At 39.7% G+C, this 25,769-nt stretch overlaps 1 long non-coding RNA gene across 1 annotated transcript; it reads right to left on the reverse strand.

Moving 5' to 3' along the window:
* Window positions 1-2,987: 2,987 nt before the first annotated feature.
* On the reverse strand, window positions 2,988-15,161 carry LOC124390425. Its single transcript, XR_006926740.1, has 3 exons — window positions 15,088-15,161; window positions 3,827-4,040; window positions 2,988-3,181 (listed from the first exon to the last, which is right to left on the reverse strand). It is a non-coding gene; the product is annotated as an uncharacterized LOC124390425 (long non-coding RNA).
* Window positions 15,162-25,769: the final 10,608 nt, after the last annotated feature.

Genomic DNA, 25,769 nt, shown 5'->3' on the forward strand with positions numbered 1-25,769 from the left:
TTGGTGCTAATTAAACTCTAATTTAATTACATTTTAATAGACTGGATTAATGACTCGCATAAATAAACACACTGGAGTTGTTTTTATTTTTTGCTTTTTCATTTGATTTCACTTACGCTAAATAAATGACTGGAGGAAAAGAATGAATGTATGTAAGGAATTTACTTATAGTTTAATAGACATCATTATACATATTCTATATAAGTGTTGGAACACCTGAGTTTTCCAACCATATGTGGTTCTTCCACAAACAGGTACACAAAATCGAATACACACGATTGTATCGGACATCTTTGGCTGCTGGAGCATGAAATTTTCCCTTCACTTGAACAAGGAAACAAAAACCTGTTTGAGCATTACAATGCCCCTGTACACAAAGCCAGCTCCATGAAGATACTTCACATAGGATGGATATGGTGGAAGATCTCCTGCTATAAACCTATTGAACACCCTTTGGGATGAATGTGAATGCTAACTGCACAAATCACAAGCCAGCTCCAAAATCTAGTGGAACATCTTCCCAGAAGAGTGGAGGTTATCATAACAGTTAATGAGACTGAATGTTGAAGGAGATGTTCAAAAAGCACATAGCGATCTTATCCTCAGGTGTCCACAAACATTTAGTATAATATATAGTATAATTCGATTTCTTCCTATTTACTCATGAACCTACTTAGAACTTGATCACAAACTTTTTTCTTATTTACGTATTTATCTGATGTTGCTCGCTATACTTGACTTTTTTTGTAAACATATTTATTTATTCATTACTACACTTGTACACAGATAATCCTGGAAATGAAAAATGCTGTACGGATCAATTTCTCAGTCCAGTTTCATTCTAATCGAATTTATTACCGCATATCAGTGTGAATTTCCTGGTAGTGAGTAGTTTGAGTAAGTTGTGATTCAGCCATTCTATGTGTACAAAAGCATTGTGTAAGAGATTTATATTCAGGAAGTCAGCGAATCGTAAATATCTAATATATATAAGATAAGATCCGCTCGCGTCGCATCATGTTCGCCTCCGAAACAGACGACGTTATTCTAAATATGCAAAAAATAACGAGACCGTGCCGCAACAAATACACAAAATAATGACAACCCAATAAACAGGTGAACACGATTACGCCGGCGGTGTTGTTCTCGGTGAAGCGTGTTGGGTCTGGCAGTAGAGATGTGCTCTGTGAGCGCAAACACGTCGCATGGCGGCAAAAATAAGCAAATAAATAAATAAATCAGGCTGCAAGGTCGCAGCGACCTCCGCTTCCCGGCTCACCGAGAGCCATCCGGGCCGTGAAATTCAATACACAGAGTTCTGTTCCAGCTAATTTTTTCATATATAGTTTGCAAATTAAGTCTCAAGTAGTGAAAATATCACCGAAAACACTAATAAGTGGCAAAAAAACACACTCATTGAAATGAAATGTGGTTAAAATACAATGAATTCTCCGACAAATAAACTCTCTTCCGGTCAGAACGGATTTATTCTGAGCTGATCAAATGTAATAATTCAGATTTTTGTTTGTTCGTAAACACAAGCTCAAGCCGCCATAACAAACACGGATCTTAATCGAATTCTGAGGCGGCGATTTCATCACTCATTCGAGCTGAAGGGATAAAAACCGGCCATAATGAGAAGCAGGGATGTCAATCTGTTTAATTAGCTTTAGCAGACACACACACACACACACACACACACACACACACACACACACACACACACACACACACACACATAAATATACACAGCCACAATCTATTTTTATTAAGCTATACCAGAGGAGGAACAAGACAAAATACCAAACACAGCATTAGGCTACAGGAGAAACAACAATACACACACACACACACACACACACACACACACACACACACACACAAGCACTCTGTTGTTTGTTGAATATGAAATATGATGTATTTTCTGTAAGGAGATGTTTATGCAACATTTACGAAAGCATTTTTTCAGTTTACAGCCTACAGCCCCACAGCCTACAGCCCCACAGCCTACAGCCCCACAGCCTATAGCCCCCACAGACTACTGCCACCACAGACTACAGCCACCACAGCCTACAGCTACCACAGCCTACAGCCCCACAGCCTACAGCCCCACAGCCTACAGCCCCACAGACTACTGCCACCACAGACTACTGCCACCACAGACTACAGCCCCCACAGCCTATAGCCCCCACAGACTACTGCCACCACAGACTACAGCCACCACAGCCTACAGCTACCACAGCCTACAGCCCCACAGACTACAGCCCCACAGCCTACAGCCCCACAGACTACAGCCCCCACAGCCTACAGCCCCCACAGACTACTGCCACCACAGACTACAGCTACCACAGCCTACAGCCACCACAGCCTACAGCCTCCACAGCCTACAGCTCCCACAGCCTACAGCTTCCACAGACTACAGCTCCCACAGCCTACAGCCTCTACAGCCTACAGCTTCCAAATCCTGCAGCTTCCACAGCCTACAGCTTCCACAGCCTACAGTCGCCCAGCTTCTAATTAGGATTAAATGTTCTCTATCACACACACACACACACACACACACACACACACACACACACACACACACATGAATTGACTCTGGGTACAGTAGAAAACTGCGAAGTATTTGCTGAGTTTTGTGACAGTACCAATCCACCAAGCGGACTGTTTCTGTTTGTTTATCCCGTTTCAGTTTTTATTTACCCATCAGCTGAACTATTTCTGTTTGAACACTTTTTTAGCTTCGCTGGCATCCGCTTCCCCTCGTCACTTGTGACAGTTAAGATGCAGTTAAAGGGAAAATCAACTACAGGTTTTTATTTCATTCAGTAATTAAAGATACACAGGATACATTGGATTATTTTAACAAATAAGTCATTAGAGATACTGAACAGAAAGTTTTATTTCTAGAATCATTAACAATAAGATAACGAGAAACAAAGATTTTATAAAATAGAAACACTGTCTTGTCCTTCGTCATACAAAATCTCATTTCTTAATCCGTTCATGAAGTAATTTTCAGCTGAGGCCTTCAGCAACACCATTATCTCCTCGAAATGCTGCGAACGTCTTATTATCTGTATTTATTTTCTGCGCTTTTTAAACACAGACTCATTAGAAATGTCAAGAAATAAAAGTGCTTTCTGTGAGTTCATCCACGTTACTGTGAAATCTGCGTGCACTTTAGAACAAGGGGAACAAAAGCAAGGCAGATTGGAGAAGTGGTGCATAATTCGATGATTATCTGGAATTTTTCATGCACAAACACAATTATTGCTGAACAAGTTTAACACGCACAACATTCAGCTGGAGGCCTGAAGGGAACATGCTGACAAAACACTTGAATCTTTCTGTGTCAGGAGAAAGAGGAGCAGTCAGGAGATGCGTCGACTTATTTACGACCAGTGAGCAGACAAACAGACTGACAGATGAATAGAGCAACCAAATTTCCCAGATCACCAAAACACTCATAACCAAACATTTAGAAGCATGCACCCTCCAGATCTGCTCCTTTACCTAACAAACACAGACTCACAAACAACATGATATGTTTTCAACCAAGACCTAAACTCTTAGAAAAATGGAAGGTTGTTCTATACCTCTGTAAGAGAACGTCTGCCCCCTGCTGTAGTCTTCACTATTCAAGGTACCAACAAATAGCCTGCACCATTCCTTTGATCATAGACTACTGTACATTGCAGGTCATAATGGACCGAAGTTCACTCTGGAACTGTGGCACATTATAGCAGCCATCAACATTCATTTCATTTACCAGGCCCTATTCCCTTTTATAAAGTTAATAAGACAATTGCAATGTTTTACTCACTTGTCCTGAATATGGGGCGGAAGTGAGATCATGTGGATTGTTCTCCGAAGATCATCATACACAAGTTGCTTAATGCTTTCGCCGTTTTCTGTGGTGGAGCTCGTCGTCTTCCAGCGATGTTCCTGCGCTCTTGAATCACACGCGTCGCTCAAAACACCTCAAACGACTCGTTGCAGCGTCGCCGTATGTCAAACGTGTGTCATGTCAAACGTCTCTGTGGCAGATTTGGAAATAAGACGTGGAAAGCATGCAGTCAGAATAGCACTAGTTATACCATAAGTCTCAAAACATTTTGATACCATCTCATGGAGAATGCACCGTCCACATCCTTATGAATGAGTTGACAACGTATTGGATCGAGAGCATTGATATGACGCTACATATGCAGATATGCAGTCTACACAACGTTTTTCCAAAAATCCTCACTTCAAATAGTATATATATATATATATATATATATATACAAATACCTTTTTTTTTGTATGTACCATTTCGGAAGCTCCAGCAGTGGATTTATTGTTGTTAATATATAAATGTTAATATATAAACAAGATTTCTGAGGTAAATTTTGATATTGCGGTTATCTTGTGTACACCCTCAATATTTCCAGTATTGGTTTCTGTGGTTTCACACTTGGTTTGGTGTGTTGGGTGTTTTGTGTCACTATGCTTTACTAGAGAGTGGTCTTTAATCACCGTTTTTGAACATTGATGTTTTTATTGTGTGTTTGCTGACGGCTTTTCAACTACGATTAGAGTTCACGTCACTCAAAGCCTCACGTCACATAGATTCAACCTCAGACCTGATCCTGCTCCAACACCGCTGTCTCCCTCTGATGGGAAAAATATTGGGCATGCTGACCTTTCTGTGATTAACACACACACACACACACACACACACACACACACACACACACACACACACACACAACCTTCCTGCCTCGATGATTATTAGTAGTTTCTTACAGTTTTTTTTTGTTTATTACAATTTTTTGCCAAAACGTGAAAACCCTGACAGACTTGACAGAAATTGAAGAACCCTTTTCTGGTTCTACTCTACTTAAAATATATAACACAACAAACAGACAAACAGATACATTTTGTGGACACCTGACCATCAGACCATACAGTGTATTTTGGTTTGCTAAAGTGAGTTACATGAAGTATTTCATCAGCAGTTTTCTGATGCTCAATGCAGTGTTGTGAAAACTAATGATGTCTTCATTCGGCTACAACACACACAGGTTACTTACTTAACAGGAATTGTGGCAGTGCAACCAAATTCAGAGCGCCTCCCACAGGTCAACTCAGGTTTTCAAAACACTTGACAGTCCACATCACAGTTTTCACATTTCCAATGTTTCAAGTAAACCATGCTTTTTCAGAATATGTGTGGAAAAACCCTAAATAAATGTGGATTTGGTCATAACTGAGCTAATGGTTTCTAATGGATTCTGAACAATCATGACTTAAAATTGCCAAAAGCCAGAGGTGTAACGAGTACCTGAAAATCATACTTAAGAAAAAGTCAAAAGTAAAAAACGTACTCCATTACACGTTAAAAGTCACCCATTCCAATCTGAGTTGAGAAACATCCATGGACTATCTGATTTAAACAGTACTTGAGTATTTATACTGAACGTAGGCTCAAAGATGCAACAGTCCTCAAGTCCAAGACACATGTAGTGAAAAGCCAAAATTTCTATTATTTCCTAAAATACAAATCAGATTGAACACCTCAAATCTGCATTAACCAACAACACAACAGCCTCTTAAATATACCAGAACTAAACAAAGATAATAATAAAAAAAAAAGACAAAATAGTAAAGCAAATTTTAAATAAACACAGTACAGGTGAACACAGTCATATAGCAATTTGATAACAGGAGAAAACACAAGCAAACACAAGTACATACTGTCCATCAGCATTGGAACTGTAATGCGACAGGGGAAAATACTGACAGACTGACAGGAAGTACACATTTAAAACCCAATTTTATTGTTGATTTTTTATTTCAAAGCATTAGAAATGATTGAGTGATGATCAGATAGAGATGAAAGTTCAGCACAATGTTCTTTATAGTTTAAAACTTGAACTGAATATAGTGAGAACTTTACTGAATGAAAACACACACCAACGACCCTCTACACAAACTAAATAAAAAGAAAATATTGAAAACTCATTTATATTCTAATAAATGCAACTACAATTGTTCCAACAACTGAAGCTCTTCTCACTCTGATGTTAGGTGACAGATGCTTTGGGTTATTACATGTCAAAGGTTTAGTCTTTATTTTAACTACAGCTTGTTGGAATCAAAGTGTGTGTGTGTGTGTGTGTGTGTGTGTGTGTGTGTGTGTGTGTGTGTGTGTGTGTGAGTGTGTGTGAGTGTGTGTCACACTAACTGAAGAACTCATTTTCTACCTCATTTACTTTATTTCAAAATGGAGGAACTTCTTGAGGAACTTTCTGAGAAAGTTTTACTATTAGAAGGAACTTGAGCTGAACTTTTGGGTGAAGATGAATTAATGTTATCACACTGAAGTGGATCATTTTTCCTGTAACATCACTTCCATAAGTGTTTTATTCCTCTTATACTACAGAAGATTCTTACCAGGTCAAAAACAAACACATCATTGCACACAGTTCTGATTCTTACTCATTATTGTAGCGATAAACAGTCTGAGTTTCCCGTCCAGAATCTCTTTTTCTGAAGGAGGAACAAAAAAATGGTGTTGAGTCTAAAGTGTAAAATCAGTTGTGAAACTTTAAATCCAACTCTTCCGTCAATGTTAGAACCTGAAGTCTCACCAACACATATACAGAGTCCCAGAGTTACGATGTTCGATCTTGTGATGACGATAGCGATACGACAAAATTGTGTAAAAAAAAAAAAAAGGCATTGTGTATGTTGTACTATTTGTTGGGACGCTGCCAGGATGGAAACATCTCCGCCGTGTGAGATGCCTTACTCTCACCAGCGGTCGAGTTGTGTTGGTGTTATGTATCAGGGGTGGATCTAACGGGGTGGCACGGGGTGGCAACTGCCAACCTAAGAAAAAGCCCAATGTATAAAATATATAAATCAGTAGAATTAAATCCGTTTCCTCGACAGCAGCGGCACTTTAATGTCATGAAATAAAAATTGTTGATTTTAATGAGATCTTCATGTGTATTAATGACTAACAGCTTAACTCGAAACGATTTCACCAGTGTACACACAGAATATGTGAATTCACAAGAACCATTCAAGGATGTTTTCTTCATACCACCCCTTTGTCAGCCTATAAATACTTTTCTGGCTCCGCCCCTGACAGTAATTTGTTAAATTATTAACACGTTACAGTTTATTTTCCATACTGATCACCATTCTTTAAGACTCCTGTGTAGACCAGTCCATGTCCTGACTACCTACAGCGAGAGTTATATCACGATACAGTATATGACATAGCGTTCAAGTACACACAGGTTACAGCTGAGTTTATTTTTAACTGCAGGTAATGTGTGTGTGTGTGTGTGTGTGTGTGTGTGTGTGTAGTGACTCTGGGCTTCTGCATTCAGAATGCAGTGGCTCTCAGAACCTCGGCTTCCTGTTCTGTATGAATTTACACACCTGAGAGACAGGAGTGGTAACTTAGACTTAACCGTATCTCCAGAGGAAACAGTCTGCTGTATTCTCAGCTTTCCACACACACACACACACACACACACACACACACACACACACACACACACACACACACATATGGAACATCGTCCATGAAGATGAAAAGTAAAACTAAATTTTACGCAGTTGAAGGTTATCATTTAAAGTAGTGAGAGAGAGGATGAGAAAGCATGCAGTGTGTGTGTGTGTGTGTGTGTGTGTGTGTGTGTGTGTGTGTGTGTGTGTTTATTGTGGTAGAAAAAAATGAGAGCCCCTGCCAGGCACATACAAAGCAATATGGAAATTCTCACTGAATTATTCATCTGCCAAGCTTTGCATGTTAATCACACACACACACACACACACACACACACACCTATCTATCTATCTATCTATCTATCTATCTATCTATCTATCTATCTATCTATCTATCTATCTATCTATCTATCTATCTATCTATCTATCATTCTTTCTTCATTTACACTTTTCTTAGTCATTGTTTCTTTCTGCACTACTTGTCTATCATCTTTCTTCCTTTTTTTAGACAGTAAACACTATTACTCAGAATAAAAGCAACACTATCGACTCTGAAACTGCTTCTAATGCCCCAGAAGTGTGTGCTGATGAGAATAATGTGAGTGTTTCTACCACACACAGATGTCAGAACAGCTGACGAGGCTGGAACGCTCATATAATCCTCAACGCTGCTGTTTCCACATTTTACAGTCTGCCATTAAATCTTTTCAGCTTCACGATGGCCATGTTCTGCTCGGCTGAAACTCGCATGTGGCCTCACACACACACACACACACATACACACACACACACACACACACACACACACACACACACAACAATCTATATGATAAGCCTGAAATGGAAAGAACAGACGCGGCAGAAAACATCGGAAATTAAAAAAAACACCACAAAGTGCACTTTAATGGGGCTTTTAGAGCGAAAGTGTTGAAGTGGGAAATCATATGGTTCAACTCCAATTCAGACACACACACACACACACACACACACACACACAGAGTTTTTTATCTTCATCGCAAATACAGGGGTACATAAGTCTAAATACTTGATAAGTTATATTACTCTCACTATAGTTAGTTATTTATAAAGAATCATGTAGGAAGATTTACATTTATATTTGTGTAAAATTGTGTATAAGGTGAAATGTGAGTTAACAGTTACCCAGTTCTTGTACATAATCCTGACATGAAGCCATACCGGCCATGAGCTTCTCAAAAGTTCACACAGAATTCAACATCAGAAATGGAGAAATTTGGTCTCCCAAATATATAAAAATGTTTAACAAGGATGTAGAAAGAAGAAGAGTAAAGTTGACAAAAAGTCATGACTTGAAAAAGTGAACGCCTGCTTTGGGGTTTAACTGTTTATCCAATCAGTGTTCTGCATGATTTGTAGCCCCTCCCACATTGGAAATGCTGTTCCTGGTCCAGACTGTTTTAAGAAGTCCAGGATCCGGTTGTAGAGGGAGATGTTCAGGCCCAACAGGCTTCCAGATCAGGTGCTGAGGAATGATGGTGTTAAAAGCTGAAGTCTATGAACAGCATTCTATCATTCTGTTTGTTGTTGTTGTCCAGAGGTGTGATGGAGTGTGAAGGAGATGACATCATCATCATCATCATCATCATCACCTGTAAGGTCCAATGAGTGATCTGCATGATTTGTAGCTCCGCCCACATGCCTCTGCTTTAATAATCAGTTACAGTAAAGAGGATTTGTGGTAGAGCGATGCTGATATTTTAAATAAATAGCAAAAACAAAAATGCTAAATATACCACATTTCTTTGCTGAAGAATCCAGTGAGCTGAAAGGTTCTGGGTAAAGGTTAGGAATGAGTTTACAGGTCAGTTTAGGGGTCAAGGGTTAGACGTTATAGGATACAGAAGTCAATGCTGAAGGATTTTTATTCACAAGCAGGAATAGAGGATTATCCGAATCATTATCCGTGTCTTCCTACACAAAATCCTTCCCGGTGTGAGTCAAATCAATACGCTGTATATTCGCATAAATCTACGCCTTGTTCGGGGTGACGTTCTGCACGTCCTCTTCTTCTCCTCATTTTTACCTTCAGCAGAGACGTTTCACGCATCGAATTCATTTGCGAGCACAAAAAAAAAAAATCTGCATAATTAAAAACGTTTTATTTGCCGTTCATTGCAATTGTGTTGTGGCTTACAAACTGCGGGAATGAATTCGAGGTGAAATCAGTCAGAGGCAAAAAAACAGGAGTGTTTATGATTTCTTTGCTCTCTAACACTCGGGTTTGATTCCGTGCACAGAGAGAGAGAAAAATCCAATTTCTGAATTTCTCACCACGACGCATCGACCCTCTTGAGCTCGACCCTCCGTTTCTGTCTGGCTCTGTTTCAAACTCCTAATCAGACAAAATGCTCTCTCACTGTTTAAATGAGCCAAAGAGGCTGCCCACGCGTCTGACACCTGCTCACCACTGCACGGGTCCTTATATTAGCAACACTGGCTTCATAGCACTGACGACTCTCACTAAACATTACGCTAAAGTGTCTTCTTACTCCTCCTGATGTCATTATATTCAGTAGAATGCACTACTTTTTGTCGTCGCATGTAGTACGAGGTAGACAGCGAGTTAGAACAAAGAGCAAACGTGAAATTTGGCGTGAAACTGGCAAATGTGCCACGAAGACGTTTGACGTGACATGTGACGTGACGTTTTAAATGCGGTGACAAGTCTTTTTAATACTCAGGTGTTTGTGGAGTATAAAACTGTCTATAAGACTCCACATTTAGTCCTGATTTGCTGTTATAATGAGCTCCACTTTTCTGGGAAGATGTTTCACTAGATGATTTGTGGAGATTTGTGGAAATGTATTCAGCTACATGGATGTTAGTAAAGTCAGGTAGTGATGCAGGTGAGGTGAGGAGGCCTGAGGGTGCAGTCAGTGTTCACATTCATTTCAGTAGTGTTGAGGAACATTTCCTTTATTGCTCACACTGTAATTTTCTAGTTCTGCCTCACATCTGTGTCCCCTACAGAAACTTTCTGATGACTCTGCTGTAGTGGATTGTTTGTACAGTATATGAAGGACAGAAGTTGGACTATAGGGCTTATGATTGACAGTTTTGCTGAGCGATGTGGACGGAACAACCTACAACTCAATGTGGCTGTCTCCTTGGGGACGCGAATGTCGTAGAATCCTGCAGGAGTCTCGATTGGACACAGTATACAAGAAGGAACAGAGTTTCTTGAGAAAGCTCAGGCACTGACGCTGCACGCTGTGGATGGTTGTGGTGAGACGCCATCTTTCACACAACAGTAACCAGAATATTAGATTCAGAGCAGGACGTGCCAGAAGACTAAACAATCTGATAAGAAGGAAAATCAAGTTTTCAAGTAACTGTAGTCTAAACCTCTGACCTATAAGGCATTTCAGCAGGTTCACAACAGGTTTATTCGTTCTACAGACTTCTGAGTGTAAACAATTTAGTGGTTCTTAAACAGGTTCTTAATGAAGAAGCTGGTGAGTCTGTCCACAAGAAGGATTTTATGAATGTGTATGAAATGATTCTAGAGCTGAAAATGAGCTTATAAATGTTATTTTTTTACACGTCACAGGATATACGAGGTGCTATCAAAAAGCTACGAGACTCCCTCTGTTTACAAGAAAGTACTTCATTTATCTACGTTTACACACCATTACCTTCAAAATAGTCCCCTTGCACAGTGATACAGCGTCTCCCAGCTTTCCTGACACTTCCAGAACGTGTCCCTTAAGTCTTCTTTTCAAAGCGTGTTAAGCACGTTCTGCGATTGGCACTGGATCTCCGCAACGGTGTCAAAACTGTGACCTTTAAGCGTTAAGAAACTCACGTGTAAGAAGATCTTGGTGACATGGACTTGCCGTCCATGCTGAAATCGCAGATGTGGGAACGCATTTTGTCAGAACAGCACCAGTTCCCGATGTACATGGGACATTGTCTTTTGACACACTGACTTATGAAGGCCGGTGCTCCCTGTGATTGTGCGTGCAGTCTTGCGCTGCCATCTATTGGCCGCGTGAAAAATTTGTCTTAAAAAGTTTTGATTCCACCTCATACAGTGTAGAAGTGAAAGACTTTACACACTGATGCAGCATTTACATTCTGGAGGAAGGAGAAATTTGGAAATCTGTATTTTCGTTCGGACTTTACTTCTAACCGAAATCACTCAGGAGTTTTCAGAGAGTTTGCCATTACACACACATCTCAGTGCGGCAGCCTTTTGAAGGCCGAGTGTGAGTTTATATCTGAGTGTAAAGATAGGAGTGTGTGTGTGTGTGTGTGTGTGTGTGTGTGTAATGGGAGCGATTTATGAGCCGTGTGCTTTAGGGTGTGTGTGCATTTGCTCGAGCATTATCAGCTCTATAAATTACACACACTGCAATGAGACTGGCAAAGTGCTCTGCTCCATCATACTTAGCTGCTCTGTCCTTATCTGCGCTGCCTCGTGTCCCCAGAGTCCACATTCTCTCCGTCTCTCTCTTTATCTCCTTCTCTCTGTCTCTCTCTCTCTCACTTGTTCCTGAGGGACTGATGTGTCCTCGTCACTGTGTTTGGAGAAACGCTCATCTCTTTCGACTCGGATCTGACACGCGGCTTTGTCTTCACATTAACCCCTGCTGCTCTGTGCACACACACACACACACACACACACACACACACACATGTGCACACACACCCCTATAAACAGTGTGTTCAGACTGTATATAGATGGTGACATGGTGAACTTTTCTATATGTATGTAAGGAGTCTCCAGTGTCAGCTGTAACTTAGCTGTAACTTGAGAATTTAAATAAATTGTTGTACAATGTCTGTGATTGGTCAATAATTTGCTGACAGAGTGCAGTGCACCTGTCAGTCTGCAAAAATCGGAATCACTGAATTATCTGAGAACTGATGATCATAACGCTGTTTCTATGGCTTTAATTTGTACTTATTAAAAATGCCACAACCTTGTGCAAGCTAGCATATGTCAATTCGAGTAAAAAAAAAATAACAGCATGCAGTTGCTTAGCAACAGTGATCTATCGAGCTGAACCGTTCGAGCAGCGAGCGTGCAGTGTTTTTCTCGACTCCCCGTGATGATCTCAGCATGAGCATAACGTCATTACATGAAAAGCCTCGTCGTTTCCTACAATAATGACTTTCAGATCAGACTGAAATTTGAAGTGCGAGATCAAAAAGTTTGGAAAAGGGAACACTTTTTCTTTCTGTTAATTAAAATTCCCGCACTGTTTTGCCTTTGACACGTCGTAGTTTGCGACAGCGCCGTGCACGCGATTGCACCATTCCCTGAAAATTCATTAATTTGCATCATGCGTCTCGGCTTTCTCGACGAACTCGCAAACGCCAGGTAACAACTTTCCACCGTTGCTTTCATGAGATGGTGCGAGACGCTGCTTCTTTTTATACGCCAACAATGTGGTGTACACAGCTGGCTGCTGTCATCAGACCGAGGTGAAGCTTTCACCCAAAACATCACCTAAAACTCTGAGAGGAAGAGATGGCGGAGAGAAAGAGTTTATCTTTGTGTGCTCGTGAACCTGATCATTAAAAATGTGTTTTTACTGTTGCTTAGTGTAAATTGTTGATTAATTATCTGTAACAGCATCTCTGATAGGTGTCCTGCTGCGAAAAGGGCAAGAAGGAAGGAAGGAAGGAAGGAAGGAAGGAAAGAAGGAAGGAAGGAAGGAAGGAAGGAAGGAAGGAATTAAAGAAGGATAGAAAAAAGAGGGCAGGAAGGAGGAATGGAGGGAAGCAAGTAAGAAAGAAAAGCAGGGGGGAATTAAGTAAGGGAGGTGCAAAAAAGAAATGAAGGAAGGATGGAAAAAAGAAGGAAAGGAAGGAATTAAAGAAGGAGGAAGTAATTAAGGAAGAACATGAGAAAGAAAAGAATTAAGGAACAAATTAAGGAAGGAATAAAGAAGGGAAATGAAAATATGAAGGAAGAATAGAAGACAGGAGTTTAAAAAAGAAATTAAGGAAGCAGAGGATGAGATACTGCAAGTCATCCAATCTTGCAATGCCACCGCCCACCCTCTGAATCCAATCCCTTCAACTACACTTTAGACCATCTCAAAAGACCTCCTGCCCTTCATCTCCACAATCATCATTGGGTCGTTAACATCTGGCCATGTGCCAACTACCTAATTAACCTATTTAATAAATCTGTAACTGGACACCACTATGTAAATGTTTGTAATAGTCTCTGAAGGTTTTCTAATGTCGTCTACGTGGTTATATTGACTGGTTCTTCATGTATTTAAGACAGAAAAAACATCTACTATTAAGATACAAAACAGTCTGTGGCTGCATTAGAACCTGCAGATAAAGTGTTTGATGTAACACATCACCCCTGAATCCCTTCATGAACCGAAAAATACTTCAATAGCGATTTTCTTTTCAGCTGCGACGAGGGAAAGAAACAAGAAAGAAAGAATGTTAAAAATAGCTGCTCGTCAATTCTCGGCCTTTCAGCTCTAACCAAGAGCAGAAAAAGAGAATAAATGAATGTAGTTATGGATGAATAATTGAAGATAGATCTGCCTTTTGCGAGCAAGAGAAGCAATCTAACAGGAAACAGAGGCGGACACTTTCCAGAAGCACAGCAATACATTTAACTAACGAGAACCGTCTAACGACTCTGACAGCATCGAGAGAAAAATCGAGGGTGAGATACAGCAAAGCGTGTCAGGTAAAGATCCAAGAGCCAAGCAGAGAAAGGAGACGAAAGTTACGTCGCACTTTATACCTGTAAGAACAAACAGAATATGATCATGTGATCATCTCCAGAGCATTCGATTAGATCTCTGTCTTCTCGAGCAAATTTTTTGCTTTACTGTCTTTATTTTTGACTTTCAGTTCAAATAGTTCTGCTCTGAGGCTTAGAAATCAGGGTTCCTGTGATGCAAGATCTCACTGTAGTGTCCTGAATTCTTCTGACACATTTACACCAGTTTACTTACTGGTCTCCTGTTCTCATTCTCATAGAAAATAAGATCTTCCTCCATTTCCTCTTCTGTTTCTGAATCATTTTGCAACTAAAAAAAGAAAATTTAACTGAAAAAGGTACACACACCCTGTCGCCGGTTCACTGTTCCTTACGTGAAGCACTTTTGATAGATACTGACCACACACCCACCCCACAACACCCGACAAGATCTGCAGTTTTGGAGATGCTCTGACCAGGTTGTTTAGTCATCACAATTTGGACCTTCCCAACTCGCTCAAATCCTTACGCTTGCACATTTTTCCTGCTTCTAACACTTTGACTTTGAGGAAAAAATGTTTACTTGCTGCCTAATAAATATATCCACCCACTAACAGGTGCAAGAGAAAATCACTGTTATTCACTTCACCATTTATAAGGTTATAATGTCATAATATATAAATATTGGTTGGCAAACAACCAGTTTGAGTCTGATCTCTCTTTTTGTAGGCTTGACTCTGCCCCTTATATTTACTTACACAGAAATGTATAACAGTTCTGCACATAAACTCTCTTACAGAAACACCTGATTGGCTAAAGGTACTGTGATTGACAGTGAGCAAATGTTCCATAAATACCTCCATCAGCTCCTGCAGTGGTGTGGTTTATGCTTTTGACATTTTGATGTGGATAATCTTCTTCTTGTTGCCAGGGGAACTGGGGAAACAATTTAATTATGAGCGTCATCTTGACATTTAGACCTCAACACTTTTTTCATCATAGTATATTATTCCAATTATCAGTCAAAAGCCTTTTTGTACATTTATCATTTTGATAATTTTGAGACCCCACCCCCTTCCTCTTCATCTTACAGAAAAGTTTTCTTGTCCTGAGTCAATTTTGCCACTTGACAATAGTTTGAGTTCATAAATAGGAATTTTCTCCACAAAATGTTTAATAATGTCCTCTTCAGCACCTTGGAAAGCTCCTCTTTTTTCCCTCATCAGACCACTCGACCATTGATTCAAACAAGAACCAGCCTCCAGTCTTTCAGCTTTTAAATCCTTCAAGATTTCCCGAGCCCTTCATACACAATACCAAGACACGAGTGTCGGTCTATACTTAAACCTTTTTTAAATGGGACTGACCTTCAAATACCAGAGACGAGGAGAAGTGCACTAAATGAGGAGAGAAGAAATGATTTAGAAATAAGACACAAAAGCGAAAGGAGGGAAAGAGACGAGCCTTTGATCCACCATGAGAACGTCACTGTGATGTGTTTTGTTTCCTGCCTGATCTTGTGAGCTTTCTTTTCCCTGTAAGGAATGCAATATCTCGTGTTCTGACACCAAAAAAACACTCAATACAGTCGAAATCAGTCCATGTGTGGAAAACTGAGGAGGTCAAAAGCCATTCCAATCCCATTACCTCAGAGCTGACCAGCTGTGATCCTAGAAGCTTTTTATTCTTCTGATACTACAGCAATCCACCAGAAACTCCAAATAATTATATATTAATTATTTAAGAAAGCAACATACACGATATGGCCAAAAATATTGGGACACCCAACCTTTCCAGCCATATGTGCTTCTTCCTCAAACTGTTCTCACAATGATGAAGACAATGTGGACAATTGTATAAGACGTCTTAAACAGAATCTTATTTTCCCAAGCCTGTTCTAACATGTGCACAAAGCCAGCTTAATGAAGTGTTAGAATGGAAGATCTTCTGCTATAGAGCTATAAACTCTATTGAACACCTTTGGGATGAATGTGAACGTGGACCTCCTCACATCACCTACATCTACACCTGACTTCACTATTGACTGCACAAATCTCCACAAAATCCAGTGGAGCATCTTCCCAGAAGTGTGGAGCTCATTATAACAGCAAACAGAACTAAATGTGGACTGGTATGTTCAAAAAACACATACTTCATAGTCAGGTGTCTACACATTTTTGCCATATAGTATCATTATTCTTATCCCTTTATAGTTACATTTAACATTTAAGGAACCAGTTTATTACTTCATATTTGTAGAGTTTTACCTTTGGCTGTTTTAAAGTGCTGCTACATCTTGTATGGAGAAGTCGTCCATAAGTACTGCTTCAATGTTTTGGAGTTTATATGGATTGTATGTTGTACACTGTCCCTATGAATGAATAGTTGCTATATAAATGAAGACATATTCAAATGACTATATTAATATAAACCTGCATTACGGTCAAAGCTGCTGTTTCAGAAAACTGACACAAAACCTCCTGAAGAATCAGAATCCAGAATTTAGTACTAAATATCTGCATGTTTTTTCACACTCTTCCATTCAATAAATCCACCAGACAGAAACGGAGTCGCTTGACTACAGACGGCGTTTAACAGCTAGTCGATTTTGTACACAGCGAGTCTGGGTAAAGCGGACAGAACGCCACGTCTCGAGTCAAGGTTAAGCTCTCACTTTGGCACACACAAACACACACACACACACACACACACACAAAACTGGACTTAAAGAAAAACAATTAATCCTCGTTATCCTCATCAGGGGCTCATTACGCTGTCTGCTGCCCCAATGTTCAGCACACAAAGCCCTCTGTCCTTCTGTTTCTGCCTCACAGGACAAACACACCTGAAATAACCCTGAAAACTTCTCCTTCAGGAGCATCTCTCCATCTTTACCCCACTTTACTTTCAACTTTAGTTCCCTTATAAACATATACATATATGTACATATATACACGTATATATATACACACACTTTAGTTACTGCATCATTAAATTCAGGTTAAACCTTAACTTAATGCCACATCATGGAAAATTATAAAGTTTACAACCAACCGACCGACCTACCTACAGACCTACATACCTACCTACATAAATACCTACCTACCGACCTACCTACCTACAGACCTACAGACCTACATACCTACCTACATAAATACCTACCGACCTACCTACCTACAGACCTACATACCTACCTACATAAATACCTACCTACCGACCGACCTACCTACAGACCTACATACCTAAAGACCTACATACATACCTACCTACCGACCTACCTATTTACCGACCGACCTACCTACAGACCTACATACCTACATACATACCTACCGACCTACCTACATACATACCTACCGACCTACCTACCCACAGACCTACATACCTACCTACAGACCTACATACCTACCTACAGACCTACATACCTGCCTACATACATACCTACCTACCTACCGACCGACCTACCTACCCACAGACCTACATACCTACCTACAGACCTACATACCTACCTACATAAATACCTACCTACTGACCTACCTACAGACCTACAGACCTACATACCTACCTACATACCGACCGACCTACCTACATACATAACTACCTACCGACCTACCTACAGACCAACATACCTACCTACATACCGACCGACCTACCTACAGACCTACCAAACTACCTACATAAATACCTACCCACAGACCTACATACATACCTACCTACCTACCAACCTACCTATTTACCGAATAACCTACCTACCTACATACATACATACCTACTTACTGACCGACCTACCTACAGACCTACATACATACATACCTACCGACCGACCTACCTATCAACCGACCTTTTTACCAACCCACCTACATACATACCTACCTACCGACTGACCTGCTTACAGACCTACATACATACCTACCTACTTACCGACTGACCTACCTTCAGACCTACATACCTACCTACCGAACGACCGACCCATCTATCGACCTACTGACCGAACTACCAGCTGACCGACCAACCTACCCAATTCTATAAGAGCAACTTATTTACAGGTTTACAACTTTAGTTGATGAACAGGAAATCTCCCTGCAGAAAAGAAGTGGGTGTGGTTTGAGGCACATGTAAAAAGCTGTAAATGAAATGAAAGTGTCACTTGTTGTTCTGTCATGAATGTAATGCAATTGTTGGCAAATTACGCACATAAGCACACGTCTGGGATTTTTATGTGCATTGTGTTAATGATCTGCATTGGAACTCGAAAGCACCACACACACACACACACACACACACACACACACACACACACACACACACTCACACATACACACACAATAATTACGACGCATGTGTTAATGATCTGAAGAGAGTGGGTGTGTCGGTGCGGGGAGTGTTCAGGTGGTGTAACGTGTTTTTATTGGGGTTTACTTCAGCTTTTCTCCCCAGAGCTGAGCAAGAATAAAAGAGCTGACTCTCACAAGCCTTCATTCTCATTAAAAATAAAACATGATGTTTGAGATCTGTGCTTCAGCTCAGGGCTCATCTAACACACGCACACACACACGCACACACACACACACACACACACACACACACACACACGCACAGAAACGTCTCCTCAGAGCGACGTTATGTGCAGCCGAGCATTTTATCTTTCGCTTATGTGGAAATGCAGCTCATCTTTTTCATCTTTAAGCATCTCGTCCATACGTGTGACTCGTTTCCCTCTGATGGAGTGCATCCATTTCCTCGAGGATAAAAAAAACAAAAGTAAATCTGTAGTATTTCCATCGTAGGGCTTTTCATTCCAGGGCGCACGTCCCTCTGTGAAATTCTGCTTAGTTCTTTCAGTAGCATTTCTCTTTCTTTATGGAAAAAGCTTCAAAAGGTTCACATTTCAGCTCTCGGCTTATGGCATAGCACTTCTCTCTCTCTCTTTTTCTCTTTCTCTCTCTCTCTATCTCTCTCTCTCTCTCTCTCTCTCTCTACTCTCCAGTGAATATTTCACTATTCAGTACATTCAGTGGATATAAAAAGTTTACATATCTTTGTTAAAGTAGCTGGTTGTGATATAGGAAAACAGGTTTGGGGAAAAACCACTTATGGCTAAAAAGTCGGGTGTCCCAATACTTTTGTCTATATTGTGTGTATACAAAATATATTTGTACAGATATGTGTTATATTTTTTTCTTCTGTTCCTTAGTTTTTTCCATTTGTTTGGTTACTGTGTGTTTCTGGACTGTGCACTTGTAAATAATACATCACCACTGGCTTTTTCCTACTTTTCTGGTGCTCGGAAAAAAAATTGCGCCTTGCACCTATGTGCTTTTGTGGCTTGAGCCATCATTTACCCGTTTTTAATTTCCAGGAACCATAACACGCCTCCACAGCAGGTCCTAGAAGACCCTTGCTTTGGCTGTGGAGTTACTAAAGTGGGTCTCTGTTTAGATCACAAAGTTCCCAAGAGATCTACTGCAACAGAAACGGAGCTGTCCAAGGTCTGAATCATGTTAATGCGCAGCTTCTGTTCAGCTGGGACTGGGGCTTTTAAATCCAGAGTAACATGATTAGATAATACCAGTATTTCACATGATTTCATTTGGTTTAATTATTTTTATTTTACAAAAAAAACAAGGACTGTTTAGACATTTTATATGCACTATATTCCTGACTCTTTTTACTTTCTGTGAAACCTTATCATGTTGGACCCCTATATGCCCCAATGCCTCGGTGCCTCAGCCTCGCTCATTAAATTCCTCCAATCAGACAATTTTGTGGATAATTTAAAAACTACTCACATATGATTTTCCAACTTGCATTAGCATATCGTGTTAGCAAGCAACCTGCATTTGAAATCCCTCTTAGCTTAATTATCAAATTCCGCTCTTTATTATACAGGTGAAAAAAAGACTAGGATAAAAACACTGCAGCAGCACAGATGATGAACTATATATCTTGATAGAAAATAAACAACAACAGGAAAGCCAGCACCAAGATGGCCGCCGCCGCCACCGTGGAAAAAACTGTACCTATACGGATGGTTAATGAGCACTTTCTTACAATGAACCCCTCGATCTGCTGCGGATTCACAAGATTATCTCCCTAATCTTCTTATGAAATGATGCGCTTCTCCTCCCAAGGTCAAAATTCTCCTCCAGTATGAAACTCATGGCTCACGGCGTCTCTTCATTATATCCAGAAAATGCTGGTATTTACTGATTCATGTATCTACCAGGGGTCAGGATTACGAGCGACCGTGATGTGACTTGTTTTTTTTTATTCTGTAGGAACAAATTAGCCAGCAAATTGTGGAAATATGAAAAATCGATTAAAAAGAGATACAGAAATAGAAAGACAGACAACAAGGCATAGGGAGAACAAGAGAGAGATATAATGGATGCTAAGAGTAACAAACTGAGCAAGAGATGGACACATGGAAAGTAAGACAGAGGAACATACAGCAAGAAAGAGAGAAAAAAGAGCCAAAGAGAGACACAGAGAGACAAAACTGGGCTAAATGAAGAGCCATAGAGATGGACAGAGACAGATATGGAGAAAGAGAAAAACACAGAGACATACAGTGAGATACTGAGAGAGAAAATTATACATAGACAGAAACAGAAGAAAAAACATACTGCATAGATGAGTGAAGTGAGACAGAGAGACAGAAAGTAAGACCGAGAGAAACAGACCAAGATAAACACCTGAAGTCTTCATTAGGAGTCAGAGAGGCTTGTTAGCACAGGGCTAAATAGGACACATCACTGAGAGAAGGCACAAACTTTGACCCTCCGTCACCTCTCAGTGTCCCAGTAGAGAGCCGGAATGCATACAGATAGTGTGTGTGTGTGTGTGTGTGTGTGTGTGTGTGTGTGAGTAAACTACTAACAACGTGATGATTAATCTTTTATATATACTCAGTGTTTCATATTAGTCAGTTAATATTTATTGTTCAGTAATTTATTATTAAAACACAGAAAATAATAAATGTATGTGTGTGTGTGTGTGTGTGTGTGTGTGTGTGTGTGTGTGCGCTGTTTAAAAAAAGAGATTGAAACAAAAAAATTAACTAGCATAATTAATTTAAAAAACTTCTCAAACGTCAGCAGATGTTGTTGGTTTTTTTTTGCAATGGAGTGGGCGTGGCCTAATATTCTAATGAGAAAACCTGTTTTTTTTTATTAGTTCAGAGCTTCCACATGGATTTTATTGCAGTCCTTTAGCTTTGTTGTTTTCACAACAAAAAGTTCAAATTTGATTCATTTTTAGCAGTGGAGTTGAATGATTCAAATTGGTTTCTCACTAGAGTTGATTCGAGGCAACACCGAAGTCACATACTTCTGAACGAGGGTTTTGTTTCAACGAGGTGAAGAACACACCACGACTTCTCCCAAATACAAAATATGGCCGAAAGCAAACTTAAAAGAAGAACAGAAACAATCTCTGTATTTTTGTTTTTGAACTCTCCTGAGACCTCAGACGTCTCGTTGTTGGAACAGTAATTAATTCTGCACATGTGTATACACTGTGTGTGTATACACACACACACACACACACACACACACACACACACACACACACACACACACGTTTCTGTCTCTGTCCTTATATGGGCAGTGCTCCATGTTTTTGTTCTCCTGTTGCCATGGCAGTTAACGAGTCTCACCTGTTGCTCGTTACCTCTCATTAGCCTCTGTGTCTCCCCGAGTTCCTGCTAAATATGTAAGAGCTGTTTTTTAAGGACTTTAATGGATTGATTTAATTTATTACAGATATTAATTATTAATCATTCGTTATTTTCAACAATATTCTTGAAATTGCTGTTGAGATTAAAGCTCCTGCGTGTCCTGGATTTGCTGCGTTTCCTGAGCGCTGTGATGCTGAAATTTTCGAATCATAAATTACTTTATTCTAGAGAATCTAGAAAGAAGGGGTTTTTCAGACAAAAAAGACAAGAATGTTGCTCTTAAGGTTTCTTTATAATTCTTGAGATGATCACCAAAGAACCAACATTCACATATTTTCCTATTCGTGACATAAGAGAATCTAGTTGAGAGTTCCTCAAATTGTTCTTTATTGTTTTCTGGATGATGAATAGCTTTATTTTTTACTTTGGGAAAGAAACATGTCTAAGAGATGCATGTCTACATAGAACCTTGTGAAAAGTGCTGTGTGAAAACTCATTGCTCAATATTTTCATGTATGTTTATGTTAGTAATCCATCTCGCATGGGATCGTCTTTGTTTTGTCTGTTAGCGGGATCACCAGGCCATGGTGTCTTTGAGAGCTTGATGATAACATCAGCACAATAAACCAGACGCTAATTATCCAGCACTGCAAATAAGTGAGTCTGTCAGTGTTCCTGTCCCTTGGCAGCCTGCAGCGCGTTAAGCCGCGTGTGGAACAAGTTAACCTCACTAAGCAGCGGCTTTATGAAAATTTTAGCTTGTAAATGAATTCCAGAAGCGTTCTGCGCTCAGCAGGTCACGGCTTCAGCATGATAAAGAGTCTCTGGTGCCTAGAGGTGTCAAACGCTCCTGTACACACTCCTGAAAAAGCCTGAACTAGCTCAAGATCGTATTAGCCATGATGCCTGAAACACCTGCAGCTATTAATAAAAGATGCAGAGCGTCTGGTGCTGTCTCATATCTGCAATTTAGAGCAGTAAACAAACAACACTGCTCGAGTGCCAGTCTGTTAAACAGAGCACCGAACTTCAGACTATTCCAAGTTTCAGACAACAAAAAGTGCTGTTTTACCTGAAACTCATTGTCTTTAAATTCTTATTGTTTTTATTGTAACTGCTCATTTATAAGGATTAGTTCCATTGACTTTAAAAGCACTGCAGATGCCAAACGTCTCTGTGGCAGATTTGCACAGTTTCACGCTGATTTTCACGTTTGCTCTTTGTTCTAACTGTCAGAGGTGGCAAACGTAAACACATCCTTCACTTAAGTAGAAGTACAGATCCCCATGGTTTAAAAGACTCTGGTAGAAGTTGAAGTACTGACTATACTTTTTCACTCAAATTCAAGTGAAGATGTTTGGGCTCTGACATGTACGTCATTAAAAATACGCCTTTATTACTACCTGTTTTAGCATCACGCTGGTAACTGGACCTCATATCATAATAATAATAGGGCTGTCAATTGATTTAAATAATAAATTGTGATTAATCGCATGATTGTAATGAATCGCAACTTAATTTTTAACTGCTATAATGTACCATAAATTAATAATTTTTTAATACTCTAATCAACATGAACATGGACAAATATTGATGCTTTAAGCGAATGTATGTTTATTATTAGTGAAACCAAACTCAACATAGCGCAAAAAGACAAATTGTAAATGTTTTAAAGTAATTATAGTGTTTTATGACGTAAATTATCAGGACACCAAACAGAACCTTTGCTATGTTTCCACGCAGACGGTTAATGAGGTGACACCAGAGAAACTGTACCTCTTTTAACTTTAATACGGATTACAGAACCAGAGAATATTTGTATATGATGTGAATTGGTTTATATAACTTTTCGAGCTTTCTTTACTTATATTTATTGTCTGTGAGGCGAATATTCACTGAGATTTAGGTTGTGTTATTTATGTGTCTGTGAAGAGAGATGACAGAGACGGCAGAGAGCGCCCTCGTTTGCTTCATTTTACAAAAGCACAGCGTTTTGTTCTTATTATGAGTGCATACAAATAAAAGTAAACCCTTTACAGATTCGAATGATGTATTGTCTTATCTGTACGATCAAAAAAGACGGGTAATTTAAGTTCGTTTCGGTATTATAAGGAAAAAATGCCACAAAACGCGCAGCCGCGTTTGTCGACTCCAGAGGGTTATTTTGCCGGCTGTGCGCATCATGGCGGATTTTTGTGCTGATTTGAGACTTGGTGCATCAGTAGAACAAATGTTTACTGATTAAAAAAGATTTTTTATTTGTTTATTTATTTATTTTTATATTTGAGTAAAAAAAGGGCATTGTCAATAAACCTGGGTTGTGCTGAAGGTTTAAATTTTCTCTGTTTTATATTTATATATTTATATTTTTTATAAAAATGGTCAAACAGAAATGCACACTGCATTCATCACGCGTTAATAAAACCAGTGCGGTTCAAATTTACGTGCATTTTGACAGCCCTAATTAATATATTAATACAAAACTAATTTAAAATGTTTTTCTTTCACGAACATATCCAGGCTGAAACGTCCACTATATAGAACACAAGCAGAGAAAAGATGATGATGACGATGATCAGGAATGTCTCTGTTCTCAGTCATGTTCACGTCACTGACTCCCTCTGTCTCATCCACGTTAACCACAGACTTCTTACTGCCTTCTGCTGCCCTCATTATCTTTATAAACTAGTCTACGTCTGTGGTGTGTGAAAGAGACAGGAAATGATCCACCAGTGGATTGAAAAAGCAGCACAAAGACAGGAAACAGGTTGATGGACTGAATACGGCACAATGAGAAGAAAAAATATTGACATTTCACCAAACAGATTAAATAGATTGCTGTCCATGAAGATTTTGCAGACATGGTAATGCACAGGGTCAGAATGCACACCAGTTATTTCCATTAGTCTCAAAACCTTTTGATACGACATTTCTTCTGGGTTTGAGTCCTGGCTCTGGCAGCTCAGATCGTTTATTTGGATTAAACTTCTATACCTGACTTGGGTATGATGTTGAATTTGTACGTGTCTCAGGTATATACCTGGGTTACGTCTAGTTTGTGCTTAAACATTCAATTAGAGAAAAAATAAACCATTAGTAGAGACGATGCTTGGTATTTTTCTTTACTTAAGGTTTTAAAAATATATATTGTTCCCCTTTTCATCTGTATTATTGATATTGTCAGAGGTGCGAGCTTCAACACTACAACTGCAGGTTTTGTTTATTCCATTCTGTCCATGTTCTGTGTTAACTCCAATCAGGTGTACAGCTAAATATAACCCCCCTGTAAAGAGGAGGGCAATGTGCCAGCTCTGATGTTTCAGTGCACAGGTGTGCAGTAGGTGCTGGAGTTCGGTGGCTAGAGGCTCTGAAACAATGAGAAAGTCTGGTCAGTCCTGCCTGAGCTCTGAGCGGTGAGAACTGAGCCACAGTTCTTCACAGTTCGAGGCATCTTCCATGAAAACAGTTTATCATAAATAGTGATGGAGCCCCTCAGCTGTGAGCTCCAAAGAAAAGGTGGGTTTACAGATAGAAGTGCTCAACAAAAAATAATAAAGAATCAACAAAAGTTTCAGTGCTTCACAGTTCTCCTCTGAGAATTCTAATTAAAGTTTATGTCCTGGCACATGTGATGTTAGTCTGCAGTTAATAGAGGTGTGAAATGAAAAGTAAATAAATCCTTCTGCTCTGGTTGCTCAGTATTGGTGTATTGGTGGTTGGAGCTAGTGTCTTTCTGAAGATCAAATCCAGGATTGATAAGTGCTTAATAAGTGCTTCTATTACGTGTGTTTCATCATTAGTGATAGTTCCCTTAGCTGGAATTAAAAAAACGATAAACCTACTGAAAAAAGAGCTGCATCTCAC

Source organism: Silurus meridionalis, chromosome 8, assembly GCF_014805685.1.
Source record: "Silurus meridionalis isolate SWU-2019-XX chromosome 8, ASM1480568v1, whole genome shotgun sequence".
Classification (NCBI taxonomy): domain Eukaryota; kingdom Metazoa; phylum Chordata; class Actinopteri; order Siluriformes; family Siluridae; genus Silurus; species Silurus meridionalis.